We start from the raw sequence: 14638 nt of genomic DNA, 5'->3' as shown, positions 1-14638 counted from the left end.
GGGACTTAGCAGACAGTGATTCTAGTGGCCTCTTTGTTTCTCCCTGAACACCACGGCAACCTTCAAAGTAGCCAGAAGATCATGCTTCTAATCAAACCAGTCCTTGAACTGTTGAGGTTTCTCTGAATCTGGACTATGGGGCATGTGGTGTTGCAATGGGATTCTGTCATTATAAAATGGCATTTCCTTAAAAATAACTATTTGAAAACTTAAGAATTCTGAGAAACAGAAGTTAAGTGTTAGTGTAAGGTGGGTTTACATAGAAAGATATAATGAAATTTACTTTACATGTGAAGTTAGATCCAGAACACTTTTTAAATTATTCTTTCAACTAATAGTTATCAGAGCAACCAATATCATAAAGTCACAGATCCGTGAATTCTCATTTCATTAAAACCTCCACTTGGCAGCCTACACAGCTTTTAGTGAATGTGAAAGTTCCCAACCAAAATATTGCCAAATCAATTAAATCAAGGCATTAAATCTGTGGCTGAAAAGTTATGAAACCACTTATATTTATTTATTAAATGGCATTTTAACTGCATTAACAGAATCATTAATTAAGCACATCATTTGTTTAAGTTTTACAAACTTGTTCGAATTACTTTTGTAAACCGAAAAAATAAGATAAAAATTAAATTTTAAAATAAACTGAACTATCTGGCATGTTAAATTATTAAGTGAAGAATTGTTTTGTATTTCATCAGCTTTAAAAATTCACATGGTGACATATCAAGTTTCCCCAAGTAGGGAGGGATACACCTGTAAAAGATTAGGACCAGCATGTCTTGTTTTACATAAATAATTGTATTGTGTTATGAAATTGTGGAACTTAATCAGAAGACTACTTAGTCTCTTAAGTCCTTGTTCCCACATTTTTTAAAATGAAAGCTCGGACTAGTCTGTAGTTTTCAAATCATTTTAGCTATGAAAACACTTTTATCAAGTGAAATAATCATAGCTAATAAGACAGATAATCTTTGTGGTTTCACATTGCATCCTCACAACACTGTGTGATCAGTGTCCTTACATAGAAGCTGAAGATACTGAGGCCAGAAGAGGTTAAGCAACATACTCAAGATCACAGAGCTAACCACAGAGCCAGAATTCAAACCCAGTTCTGTCAGCTTCAGACCTCATGGTCTTTAATCATTTGAAGCCCTCTCTGTGAAGTAAAGAAGAGGACTCTGCTGATTGAAAGGAAGGGGGCGGGGCTCCCCAGAGCCTCACTAACTCTACTTCTCATCCTAGGAGTTCAGTTTAGGAAATATCTGGTTTTTTCCTTAAAAAAAAAAAAAAAAGAATTTCAGCTAAAAGTTTAGCCTTTATCTCTGGTCAAATAATTTAAATTTTTTTGATAATTAAAACATTTTAAAATTCTCATAATTCTCTTTGGTCATCTGGTCTCAGTCTGCCTTCTTCAATAGACTCAGGGATTCCCAGGAGTCTGTAGATCCACAATTAAGAAATTCAAGTATTAACCTAAGGGGTGGGATGGGGTGGGAGGTGGGAGAGAGGTTCAAGAGGAAAGGGACATATGTATACCTATGGCTGATTCATACTGATGTACGGCAGAAACCAACACAATATGGTAAAGCAATTATCCTTCAAGTGAGAGTTGGACCATAAAGAAGGCTGAGCACTAAGAATGGATCAATGCTTTCGAATTGTGGTGCTGGAGAAGACGCTTGAGAGCCCCTTGGACAGCAAGGAGATCCAACCAGTCATTCCTAAAGGAAATCAACCTTGAATATTCATTGGAAGGACTGATGCTGAAGCTGAAGCTTCAATACTTTGGGCCACCTGATGTGAAGAGCTGACTCATTGGAGAAGACCCTGATGCTGGGAAAGATTGAGAGCTAGAGGAAAAGGTGGCAGCCTAGGATGGGATGGTTAGATAACGTCCCTGACTCAATGAACGAGAGTTTGAGCAAACTCCAGGAGATAGTGAAGGATAGAGAAGCCTGGAGTGCTGCTGTCCATGGGGTCTCAAAGACACAACTTAGCGACTGAACAACAGCAAAGAAATTCAAGTTTTGATAAAATTCAGTTCAGTTCAAGTTGCTCAGTCGGGTCCGACTCTGCGACATAGAAGTTAAAATTCAAGGGGGAAATCCCATATACACAATAACATGGAATATAGTGCCATCTACTGGCACATCATGTTATTGCATTCAACTTCCTCTTGACAGGACATAAAAGAAGCCAGTGGCTAAATTCTACCTTCTTTCTACCCTGTTGCAGGTATATATTGAAATAGGAGAAATTCCTGCTATACAGAGAGCAAGGAGGAGGTAGTAGAATTTCCCAGTGGTTAAAATCCCAAGTTATGGGCCTGGATTTGCCATCAATAGCTGTATAGACTTGGTTACGTCCCTTGGTGCCTTGGACAAGAACTCGCCTTGGATCATGCGGGCTTTACCATTTTGCCCTCAAAGCACTAAGGACACCTGAAGGACAGTGCCAGAGAGGCAGAGCCTAGAGAGTGTGGCTTATCTCCTCCTCTATGATGCAGGCACTTCTCTTTTTACCTCTTCATATGCTAATTTTAGAAATAATATTCTATCCTCAAAAAGAATTTCACAGCTCTTTTCAAAAGTTTCTCAAAATTCTCTTTCTACTATAAAGACCTGGCCGACCTATGTCAGCATTTACTGGGCCTACCATAATTTACTGGGCTTCCCTGGTGGCTCAGAGGTTAAAGCGTCTGCCTCCAATGCAGGAGACCCAGGTTCAATCCCTGGGTCGGGAAGATCCCCTGGAGAAGGAAATGGCAACCCACTCCAGTATTCTTGCCTGGAGAATCCCATGGACGGAGGAGCCTGGTATGCTACAGTCCAATGGGGTCGCAAAGAGTCGGACACTACTGAGTGACTTCACTTCACTTCATTTCTTCACCATAATTTAAGGTCTTGCATAATTCTTTCTGAGTACAACATAGGAGACCCCCCCTTCTCCTGAAGAACTTACAATATGATTGAGGAATAAAATAAGCACATCATCTGCTCCTTCCTTAACTAAGCATTTTTGTCAAACCAATTGGGATATTTTTTTCCATGTGATCATATTTCTGATTTTATAACACTAGTCAACGAGAGAGAGAATTCTTTTTATAGTCAGTCTTGCTGGAAGGCATCTTTGCTATAAAACCAGTGTTTCGGGAGTCTCTGGGGAAGAAACTGATGGAGTTGAGACCCACTGTCATCACTATATGTAACAGTGTTCCTTCTCATGGGAAGTGCATCGGAATACGAGACTTTACAGGTATTATCTGCTATAAGCAAAGTACATAAGACTCTGAGGGTCCCAGCCCAGACAACAGGCTGTATATCCGCAACAAAGGAAGACATATAGATATCTTCAAATTTTCCATTCGTCTTCATTTAGTAATCAAGTTGCTTGATTTTTTAAACATTTCTATTAAGGAATGGACTTCCCTGGTAGCTCAATGGCTTCCCTGGTGGCCTTCCAATGCAGGAGACACAGATTCGATCCCTGGGTCAGGAAGATCCCCTAGAGAAGGAAATGCAACCCATTCCGGTATTCTGGCTTGGGAAATCCCATGGACAAAGGAGAGTAGCAGGCTACAGTCCACGGGGTCGGAAAACAGCCTGGCATGATTTAGCAACTAAACGATAACAACAGTTATGGGAAAGGGAGCAGTATATTCCTCAATGATCCAAAGAAAGTAATGCTACTATGGTGAATTCACCATAGTATTGATTAAGTATATTGGCCCAGGCGTTGTTCTAAGAGCACTAACTCCTTTTATTATCCCAACATCCCTAAAAAGTACATTTTTGTTCTTATCATTTTACAGAGGGAGAAACTGAGCCTCAGAGTCATTAAATAACAAGGCAGTTATCATTGTTTGATACCATTGATCCAGACTTTCTGCCCTTGAGGAAGTTATGAAAGGGAGTCAGACCAGCTCCCTCCACCCCCCAGTTGATGGGCTACTCTCAAGACCTTGTTGCGGACCCCCTCCTGCACGCTGCTCTGGCTTCCAGTATTATGTGGACAGATGAAGAACCCCATCTTCTTTCCTCTCCCGGGTCAGCAGTGGTACAGACAGTACCCGAATACTGTTTGGCATTGTATTCAGTAAGGAAAAGAACATTTAAAAAGAGAAAGTCAAGTTCTTCTGGCCTGTCTGCGTCTCTAAGCACCCTGTATAAATCTATATTTGATAAGATTAGATTGATCAAATCTAATCTTCCTTTAAATCAGAAACAGGCCCCCCAGATTGATATTAAAGGCAAAAAGATGAGTTTCAAGATTCCAGCAGGCATTTTTTAAAAATCAAAGAATTCTTTTACTTTCCCCTTTTTCCTCTAGCCAAGAAAATCCAAGAAGTACTTGACTATAACAGGTGCAGTTATCAGATTTCAGTTGAAGATGAAGTTCTCTTTTCAAGTATCTTAGACCTCTATAAGACCGCCTTCCCCATTCTACCCTACCCCTGGTCTTGCAAGAAAGACCTCCAGACCGTAGGCAAGTCCTGTGGGCACAAAGGGATAACTCTTAAAGGAAAGTGTTCTCGCCTTTTAATTATCTTCCCAAGAGCAGGAATGATCAGCTGGAAACTCCCAGTCATAACTCACTGACATCTTGCTGCTGCTGCTGCTGCTGCTTCTAAGTCGCTTCAGTCATGTCCGAAGACCAGCTGAATAGACAGGTCTGCTCTGATAGATATATTATGCAGCAAGCAAAGAACAAAGAGACTCTTCTCACGGGAATGTCAGCATCACTGTGTGTTTTCATCCTTTCTTGTAATATGTATAATTTATCTTCTTTGGGAAAAGTACATATAAATTTTAATGCAACTTGCTAAAGAATAATAAACAAAGTCACCCTTCACTACTCCCATTCGTTTCTCAGGAGAAAGGGGAAAATCTTAACTGTATGATGAGTATTAGGGGGACTTCAGGCCAATAAAGGGGAATTTAACCAGAGATCTCCCCAGAGGGAAGGAAGGTCCTTAAGACAATAAAAAAGTATCTGTGCGATGACAAGACAGCCTCATCCTTCACACACTGACTAAAAAGCATTAGGTAACATTGAAGAAAGAGGCACGTATCTCAGGATTTCAGGATTAGCAAGATGGATTCCCCTTAACAGCAAAAGAAAACACCAGGCACAGAATTTCTGGAAATGAAGAGTATTGAGGACATTGTTCACCCTCCATCCTGTGTATTTCTCCCGCCCACAATAGCCTTGGCAGGTGGCCAGTCCCCGTTTTGTTGTCCAGAAGCTAAGAGGAAAAGACCATCTAATTCAACATTAGAGACAAATGCTAATCTCCTGGGAGGCTGTAAATTGCAGGCAGCCTTCAGGGCAGTAACCTGCTGAATAGGCTACGATTTTCACAAAGTATGGGTCAGAAAACAGAAGCTGCCTATCCCTCTCTGCCGTCCCAGCTGGGCTCCGAGAGACCTCACAGATGCACAGCAGGCCCACCTTTCAATCTGAGAGTCAATGCAGGTGACGTAGTGGTGTTTCCAGTCCAAAAATGACAGTCCAAGTCGATACACTTAACACTGTCCCTTCCTAATTCCCAGATGAAGTGACTTCCGGGGCAGAAGACGACAAACCCGCTGCGTCTCAGAGTGACACGGACCAGAGGTGAGTGAGTCTAGCATTTTGAACAGAGGAACAAATGCTGGTAAGACTAGCATTTTGTGGAGGGTGGTGCCAAATTTGAACCCCACCGCCGCCTCAGAAAAGGGCAGTGTACTGGAGTCCCCAACGAGGGGCAGGTAGCCGAAGGTACGCCCAAGGCTTGCTCGAGACACAGAAAGCATGAGAAACGGAGCAGAGATGCTGATGATGTCTGGGGCCCCCATGTCACTTGGAGGGAGTTTTGGCTGTCCCATCGGCCTCGGTGTCCACAGAGGGAGCCCTTGAGTCAGCGGTGAGACTGGCTGCCCTTGGTCACCCACCGTGGAATTTCTAAGGTGATAAGATCAAGGAAATAAAAATTTGTTTCCTTTGCTGAGACTGAAAGACTTCAATAGGGACACATAACCTCGAACAGAATATCTATCATCTCCTTTTCTGGAGAAGCACCGATCTTCCTCTGTGAGGATGAGAACACAGGGGGAAATTACCAGATGTAGAAATAAAAGGGCCCATATGAGAAGTGCCAGGCAAGTTTAACAAAAGAAGGTTTATACGGATACATTCCAGCAAAGACTGAATCTCAAAGATAGAGGAAAGGGGTCTGTAGCCATCCAGGTAGAAAGCAAAACCAACAGGCTATTTATACTGAAAAGTAGAAGATTTCTGCTTTGGAAGCTTAAATGCAAAAATGTCATTCAGTAGCAGAACAGATAATTCATTTGTATAATGGAAGATGATACAACAGAGAGAATACAGTGTGCTTCAGCTATACCCTCAGCACCAAGGAATCACACTCATAAAACAGGGCAAAAAGGTGTCAGAAAAATACAGTGTTGTTTTTGGTGGTGGGGTGCTCAGTCATGTCCAACTCTGTGAGACACCATGGACTGTAGCCCACCAGGCTCCTCTGTCCATGGGATTTCCCAAGCAAGAGTACTGGAGTGGGTTGCCATTTCCTTCTCCAGGGGATCTTCCAGACTCAGCTATTGAAACCTAGTCTCTTGTGTCTCCTGCATGGGCAGGTGGATTCTTCACCACTGTGCCACTTCACAGAAAAACAGTATGATTCCATATATGTAAAGGTTAAAAGTAGTCAGTCTAAACATTGTATTATTAGGGATGCAAATCTAAGAGGTTAAACTATAAACAAAAAGGTGAGATTACACTAACTCAAAACTCAGGAGTTCATTTAGGGAAGAAGTAGAGAGATGCTAATGGAAACGGCCAGGTGTTGGTGAAGTTCTGTTTCTCAGGCCAGTGGTGGCTACACTGGCATTTGCTTTCTTATTATCCTTTAAATTGTACAAATATATGTGATGCACTATTCAGTGGGCTTCCCAGGAGGCTTATCAGTAAAGAATCTGTCTGATGATGCAGGAGACAACAGAGACACAGGTTCAATCCCTGGGTGGGAAAGATCCCCTGGAGGAGGAAATGGCAACCCACTCCAGTACTTTTGCCTGGAAAATTCCATGGACAGAAGAGCCTGGTAGGCTACATGGGATTGCAAAGATTCAGACATGACTGAGCACACACGCACATATATATAATGTTTCAAATAAAAATTAGGACAGAGACATCTCAAATAGAAAATGAAATGCATAAAGGAAAAATTAACTTTTTTAAGATTTAAATAATGTACCAGTTAATGCAATTTTTAAAAATTAAACATGGGCAGAAATAGGAATATCATATAAAGTATATTTTAAGAAAAAAACTCACCAAAAAGAGAAAGAGAGGAAGATTACAATGGATGAATCTCATTTGTGAAAAACAGATGCAAAATTCCCAATAGGTCTTTTTAAAAATAGGATATTAGACTAAGAGGTATATTATTAAGGCTTATCAGGTACTGTTAGGTATTATTAGACTTCATAATAAAAATATGCACACAGTTTGACACTGGAACATCTCATATTAAATTCAGAGAAAAGTCTCAGGATAATATCAGTAGATGCCAAAAAGTCATTCAATTAAATTCAACAAAAATTAATTTAAAATTAAATATTAATAAAAAATTGAAGTGCCAGAGAACTATAAAAGTATACATCTTTGAAGTCAAACACTAGGGGCATTCTTATTAAAATTCAGTATAATATAAAGATGTCTGTTATCATGACTGTTACATTATTAGGAAGTTTTAGGCAAGTAAGTAAAAACAATAAAGAAGCATACATGTTGGAAAAGAAAAGACAATTACAATGTTTTGCATGATGATATAATTATTTGAAAACATCAAGAAAATTAACTTAAAAAATGATTAGTACAAATGAGAGAGTTCTTGTGTTGTGTCTAATTGCAAAATAAATACACAAAACTTAATAGCAATGATCACAACCTCAAAGGCCTTCAGGCAGACAGCAAAAATCAATGATGCAGACTGGTGGGGATCTTCTGGGACTATAGAAGGCAACAGCTTCTCAGCATGCATACGTTTTCTTCAAGAGAAAAAGTGACCACAGAGTTGCTAGATATTCGGATTTTTTAAGAAGTTTCATAAAATTATGTTTTTGTATGAAAATTTTCTGATTTTATATGTAGATAACTAATTCAAAAATTATATGAACTGAAATATATCCATAGGCTAGATATAACCAGGAGGCTCCAGTGTGCAATTTTTGATCAGTATTTTGCTATTATAACTACTCTGCAAATAGAATGAAGGGAAATGTGAAATGGGACAAAAATTGATTAATTTTTCAATAGCTCACCTTTTGAAATAAAACTAAATTTCTTCTTACATCACATCAAATAAAGGCTAGAGGGTAAAGATTTAAATGTAAAATATGAAGCTAGACAAGTACTGGAAAAAATATATAACTGAATATTTATATAATCTTGGGGTGGGGAAGTCTTTCTAAAAATAACAATATAGAAATTATAAAAGGAAAAAACTGACCATATAGTTTTTAAACATTTCAGTTCTCAAAAACTAAAAGGCTTATGGCAGACTAGGAAAAATACTTAAAACAAAAAAGATCAATAGCCCTTACATAGAAAGACGATTGTACAAATCAATAACAAGCACCTTCAGAAAATATCAAGCATAGGCTGTGGAAGAGTAATTTGCAAAATAGGGAATGCCAACAGCCAATGAATATATTGTAATGTCCCATGTCACTAATCAAAGAAATACAAATAACGCCAGTGACTCAATGCCATTTTCCCCTATCAACTTGAAAAAGATTTTTTTTATATATATTTTAATTTTTTTATTTATTTGACTGCACCAGATCTTAGTTGCAGCGTGTGGGATACAGTTCCCTGACCAGGGATTGAGCCCCCAGGCCACTTGCATTGGGAGTGCAGAGTCTTGGCCACTGGACTACCAGGGAAGTCCCTGACAAAGATGTGTTTTTTTAAATTGTTTTGGAGGTCCAGTGTTGACAAAGACATTTATCATTGGTAGAAGGATCTTTGAATACAGCTTATAGAACAATTTGACAGTATAGGTCAGAATGCTTTAACTCAGCAAGTCCATTGCTGGAAGTTTAGCCTAAGGAAATAAGAATATATACAAGGATTTAGTTGCAAGAATGTTATTATTGATATAATGTGTGTGTGCTCAGTTGTGTCCAACTCTTTGCGATCCCATGGACTGTAGTCTGACAGGCTCCTCTATCCAGGTTGATGTAATAGCAGAACCCAAAAACAAACAAAAAAACAGAACAATGCAAACACTAATTGAGAAATACCTAAATGAGTACATTCATAATGGGAAATTCTTGGCAGTCAGTTGAAAGTCTGAAGAAGTCTTGAAAAATATTTATTATTATTGAAAGACATTCACAATACATTGCTGAGGATTTTTAAAATTTATTTTTAATTACATTTAAAACAAATAAAATTAAGTGTATTTTTAAATTAGTGTGACTCCAAACTACGCAGTTGTATATACAAAGATCAGAAAGAATATATCCCAAGATATCAACAGAAGTTCTTACAGTGGTCATCTCTGGATTGTGGAGATATGATTATTGTGTTCCAAATCTCCTTTTTTAACATTTTGTTTTTCTTTTTCTATGATGAACATTTTGTTTTGATAACAAGGAGGGAAGCTTTATTTTTAAATAAAAAATAAGGAAAGCTGGGGATACCAGGTGGACTAATTGATTATTATAGTTACTCAGCTGTAAGTATTAGAAGGAACTAGATAGAGTTCAGATAGTCTGGTTTGCTCTGCATGTGTGCATAAACATGTATACTGGATATAATCAGGCTCACCTTTCTACTCATGTTTTGCTTGGACTGCTTTTAAAATAAAGTCATTTGCTAAACGCTGGTAAAGAGAGCCACCCCAGAAATATGCGAAATGCAATAAGAGAGCTTAGGCAGGATTTAATTTAATCTGAAAAATTAAAATTTTATTGCAAATACTCCACAAAATGGATTTTCTACATGTGGTTTATTAGAGTTGCTTATAAGTACCTGGTTTAGCCACAGTAACTTAATGGGCGCTATACAAATATTTACAGGCCCAGAGAGAGGTTTATTGGCAGACTTGGCCTTCCTGCCAGGCCTAGCAGTGAATTCCTGCCAACCCGTCAAACACACATAAAGAAGCTAGAAAGATTTTGCCAGTGATTTAGGCAAGGAAAAGTGTGGAGCTGTGAAGGGTCTGACATTTACTAGATGAATCTGGAGTGTATTCATAAACAATGAGAGTATCCAAAATAAACTGAGTGGTACATGTTAACCTGCAAACTAAAGACCTGCACTTTGAAACCAAAATGGCATTTCTCTGATCGCACCAACCACTCCCTGTCTCTGTCGCCCATTGCTGCCCAGCTAGACTTTCGGCTGTGACAGTGCCCAGGGCTCGGTCTTAGGTGCCTCCCACGTGACCTCATCCCGCCTCTTGTTTTAGGTAAAGTCTGTAATCTGGTAGCTCCCAGACATACATCCAGCTGCCCACATGCTTCCCCACTAAGACATCTGACCCCTCAAACTTGACACGATATCGTTCAATTCCCAACTCCATCATCCTCCCTAAATCTGCTCCTTCTCTCAGTCTTTGCAGCTCAGTGAAGGGTATTACTGGGCTTCCTAGATGGAGCTAATAGTAAAGAACCTTCCTGCCAATGCAGGAGACATAAGAGATACAGGTTCGATCCCTGGGTTGGGAAGATCCCCTGGAGGAGGGCATGGCAACCCACTCCAGTATTCTTGCCTAGATAATCCCATGGATAGACAAGCGTGACGGGCTATAGCCCATAGGGTCCCAAAGAGTCGGACACGACTGAAGCAACTTATCTCACACACACGCAAAGGGCATTACTGGCCTCTTAGCTGCTCAAGCCAAAAGCTTAAGAAACATTTGGATCAATTTTATCAGCAAGTCCTGTCAATTCCCTCTCCAAAACACAAAAATACATGCTGAATATATCCCCTTCTCACCCTCTCCAGTACTACCCCCTTGATTAAAGCCACCATTGCCTCTCAGCTAGATTACAGCAATAACCTCCAAGTTGAACTTTCTAGAATTCATTCTCCATCACCAAACTGAATTTTTAAATGTAATTTATATGCGCTTAAATCCCTCCAGTGACTTTCTATTTCACCCAGGAAGAAAAAACCCTAACTTCCCACCACTGCCTACAACTTCGGTGAATGCCTTTCCTCTACTCCCCATTCCTTGCAAATTCTTCTTTAGCTACAAGAGCCTTCTTTCTATTTCTGGGACTCCAAGTTCATCCTACCTGAGGGCCATTGCACTTTTTGTCTCTTCTGGCTCAAAGTTCTCCCACCCAATTCCCACCCCATTCCCATTCATTCATTTTTAAAACAGTAAGAAATTAAGAATACGCACGGACAGAAAGCAACAAAATTCTGTAAAGCAATTATCCTTCAAGAAAGAAAGAATAAGCACTGCAGTCACAGTGTGTCACTGGCAAACAGAAGACCTGGGTGCTTGTCTCCCATTGTTTTCAAGGTATGACGCCTGCTCCAAACCAGTAGTGATCCCAGCAGCCAGCAACCACTGAGGAGATGCTTTGACTCACAGCTTCCCCTTCTGTAGGACGGGTACCTACAGCTAGCTTCTCTCCTGGCAATTTAAAACCTGGACACAGAGATATAGAGCCTGGAGGTCTCGATGGAGCTGGTCCCCTCCTGTGGAAGTCCCCAGACTACCCAATTTCTTGTGTTCCCAGATTCTCTTGTTCAGGTCTCTTCTTGGAGTTTATGAGCTACTCGGTACTCTTCAAATAAGTCCCTTGGCTAACCTTTGTTTCCGTAACGTACAACTGAAATGAACTTTGACTAAAATAATGAAGGACTCCATCTTAATTGCCTGGACTGCTTCCTAGAACTCAGCTTCACAGAATCCTTCTTTTACACATGACTACTGGCTAACCCAGGGCTTCCACTGTGGCACTAGGTAAAGAACCTGCCTGCCAATACAGGAGACATAAGAGATATGGGTTCAATCCCTGGATCGGGAGGATCCCCTAGAGTAGGAAATGGCAACTTTCCAGTATCTTGCCTAGAAAATCCCATGGATAAAGGAATCTGGCGGACTACAGTCCATGGGGTCACAAAGAATTGGACACAACTGAGAAACTGAGCATGGATGGATAGATGGTTGGCTAACCCAGGTCATCCTTGGAACCAAAAATCAGCATTGATGTTGGCATAAGTGATAAGTGAAAGTCGCTCAGTTGTGTCCAACTATTTGTGACTGCATGGACTAAACAGTCCATGGAATTCTCCAGGCCAGAATACTGGAGTGGGTAGCCTTTCCCTTCTCCAGGGGATCTTCCCAACCCAGGGATCGAACCCAGGTCTCCTGAATTGCAGGCGGATTCTTTACCAGCTGAGCCATAAGGGAAGCCCGATGTTGGCATACTTGGGCAATTTAATAGTCATTTTGTCCCCTCTGACTGATATACACACACACACACTCCTGAAGTCTCTCCAGGTCCTCTTTCTCCAGCATCCTTGAGGATGAATTATGTTCTGCTTTGATGTTTGCTCACAGCTCATCTCCTCTCTGCACTGCACGTTTGTACATGTACATGAAAGAGCCTCATGCAAACACAGCAATAAATCCAAACTCTGAGAAGGAAATCTCTCCTAGGAGGAACTTACTTCCCTTGCCTTTCCTGAGTTAATCTTCTTTCTATTTCATTTTCCCCAGTAGTTACATTTTCATCACCAAGACAGCGAGCTTCACTTTTTGGAATTTAAGGACTATTGATGAAGGCTACCTACTTTTTCACAAATAAATGCACACTTCCCACAAGCACACACAATCTTGCATGCAACAAAAAGCTCTTGGATTCTTGATTGAGAATCACTTCACTAGGAACAGTACTTCTGTGACCTTCTACAACCCCATACACACACACACACATACATACCACTAATTCCCCCCTTTCTCTACCAATGACTCATCCACGCCTCTGCTGTCAAAGATACTGATAAATTAAACGTGGTTCCTCCCTTCTAGGGTTTATTCTGCTGGAAGAAAAAAAAAAAAACACCCAAAGCATCCTTAACAATTATAGGCAGTTAAATTTATGTCATCAGAAGCTTCCCCCATTAGAACACTTCTCCAAGACAAACATTTAAAAATTTCCTAGATTACAGTTCATCTCACACAAGTTACATTTTAAATGCTTTCCTTCAAGGGGAAGCACTCTTGGACTCTGACTGAGATTAGGAAACAGACAAGTTTTATCAGTAGCACACTTATCAGGAGTTTCTTAGATGGGTTATTTCCTGGGTAGATTATCACAGTAATTAATCTCATCCATTTTTCATTGTCAGTTTCAGAAGGTGACATTTTTGGCCCTGTTCCCAGATTCTAGACAGGTTGTCAGTTTGGAACCTGCAGCCTCCTATACTGACTCTGCCTTCTAATTAGAGCTTAGAAAACATTGGTGTTTTCTGGGTTGCCTTCTACAAACTAGAGTCTGCTAGGGGTCTGCCCTGGTGGCTCAGAGGTTAAAACATCTTCCCACAATGCAGGAGACCTGGGTTCGATCCCTGGGTCCAGAAGATCCCCTGGAGAAGGAAATGGCAACCCAATCCAGTATTCTTGCCTGGAGAATCCCATGGACGGAGGAGTCTGGCGGGCACGGGGAGTCCACAGCGTCGCAGAGAGTCAGACACGACTGAGCAACTTCACTTTCACTTTAAGGACAGGAAAAAGTGGAGAGGAGAGGATGGAAAGAGGAAAGACTGGATGAATGCATTAGAGAAAGAATGGAAAAATCAGAGGCTGATCAGATGAGTCTTTTTTTTTTCTCTTATAAAAGCCAGTGGCTCCTGATTGGCCTCAAGCCCCTAAGGGGTCTCTTCACCCAGTTAGCCTCCTGGTAGATGCGTTTACTTTGTATGATTACTCGTTGGAGTGGGGTTTCTCAACCTCTGCTCTGCTGACATCTGGGGCCAGAAAGTCTTTGTTGTCAGGGCTGTCCTGTGCATTGTGGGAGGTTTAGCTGCTTTCCTGATCTGTACCCTCTAGATGCCAGTAACAAGTCCTAGTTGTGGGCACTAAAAATGTCCCCAGAGTGGGGAGGAAAATCACCCCTGGCTGAGAATCACTCAACAGAGGAAAGTTGCAGACTCAGATTTAGGTTCCAATTCTAGCTCCATCCTTTACATCCTTAAAAAACAAACAAACAAAATAATATTTACTTGAGCCTATTTTCTTTCTTTTTAAAAAATTTTACTTACTTATTTGTCTGCACTGGGTCTTAGTTGCAGCATGCGGGGTCTTTAGAGGTGATATGTGGGGTCTCGTTCCCTGACTAGGGATTGAACTAGGGCCCCTGCATTGGGAGCACAGAGCCTTAGCCATTGGTCCGCCAGGGAAGTCCCTGAGCCAGTTTTCAGGTCAGCAAATGCTTATCTCAAAAAGCTGTTTTGAGAATGAAATGAAATGTGTGAAAAGCATATATTATCATTATTATTGAGCTCCCAACAGGTGTTTAGTAAGCATTTGTTCCCTCCCCGTTTCAGCTTCATTTATTTAACAAATATTTATTGAGAACGTATGCTGTATGCTAAG

General features: G+C 40.6%; 1 non-coding gene across 1 annotated transcript; it reads left to right on the top strand.

The window, feature by feature from the left end:
• Window positions 1-2680: 2680 nt before the first annotated feature.
• On the top strand, window positions 2681-2752 carry TRNAW-CCA (transfer RNA tryptophan (anticodon CCA)). The gene has a single exon. It is a non-coding gene; the product is annotated as a tRNA-Trp (tRNA).
• The last annotated feature ends 11886 nt before the right edge of the window (window positions 2753-14638 follow it).

This window comes from Bos javanicus, chromosome 3, assembly GCF_032452875.1.
Source record: "Bos javanicus breed banteng chromosome 3, ARS-OSU_banteng_1.0, whole genome shotgun sequence".
NCBI classification, from domain to species: Eukaryota; Metazoa; Chordata; class Mammalia; order Artiodactyla; family Bovidae; genus Bos; species Bos javanicus.
This window is presented reverse-complemented; position numbering and strand designations above follow the sequence as displayed.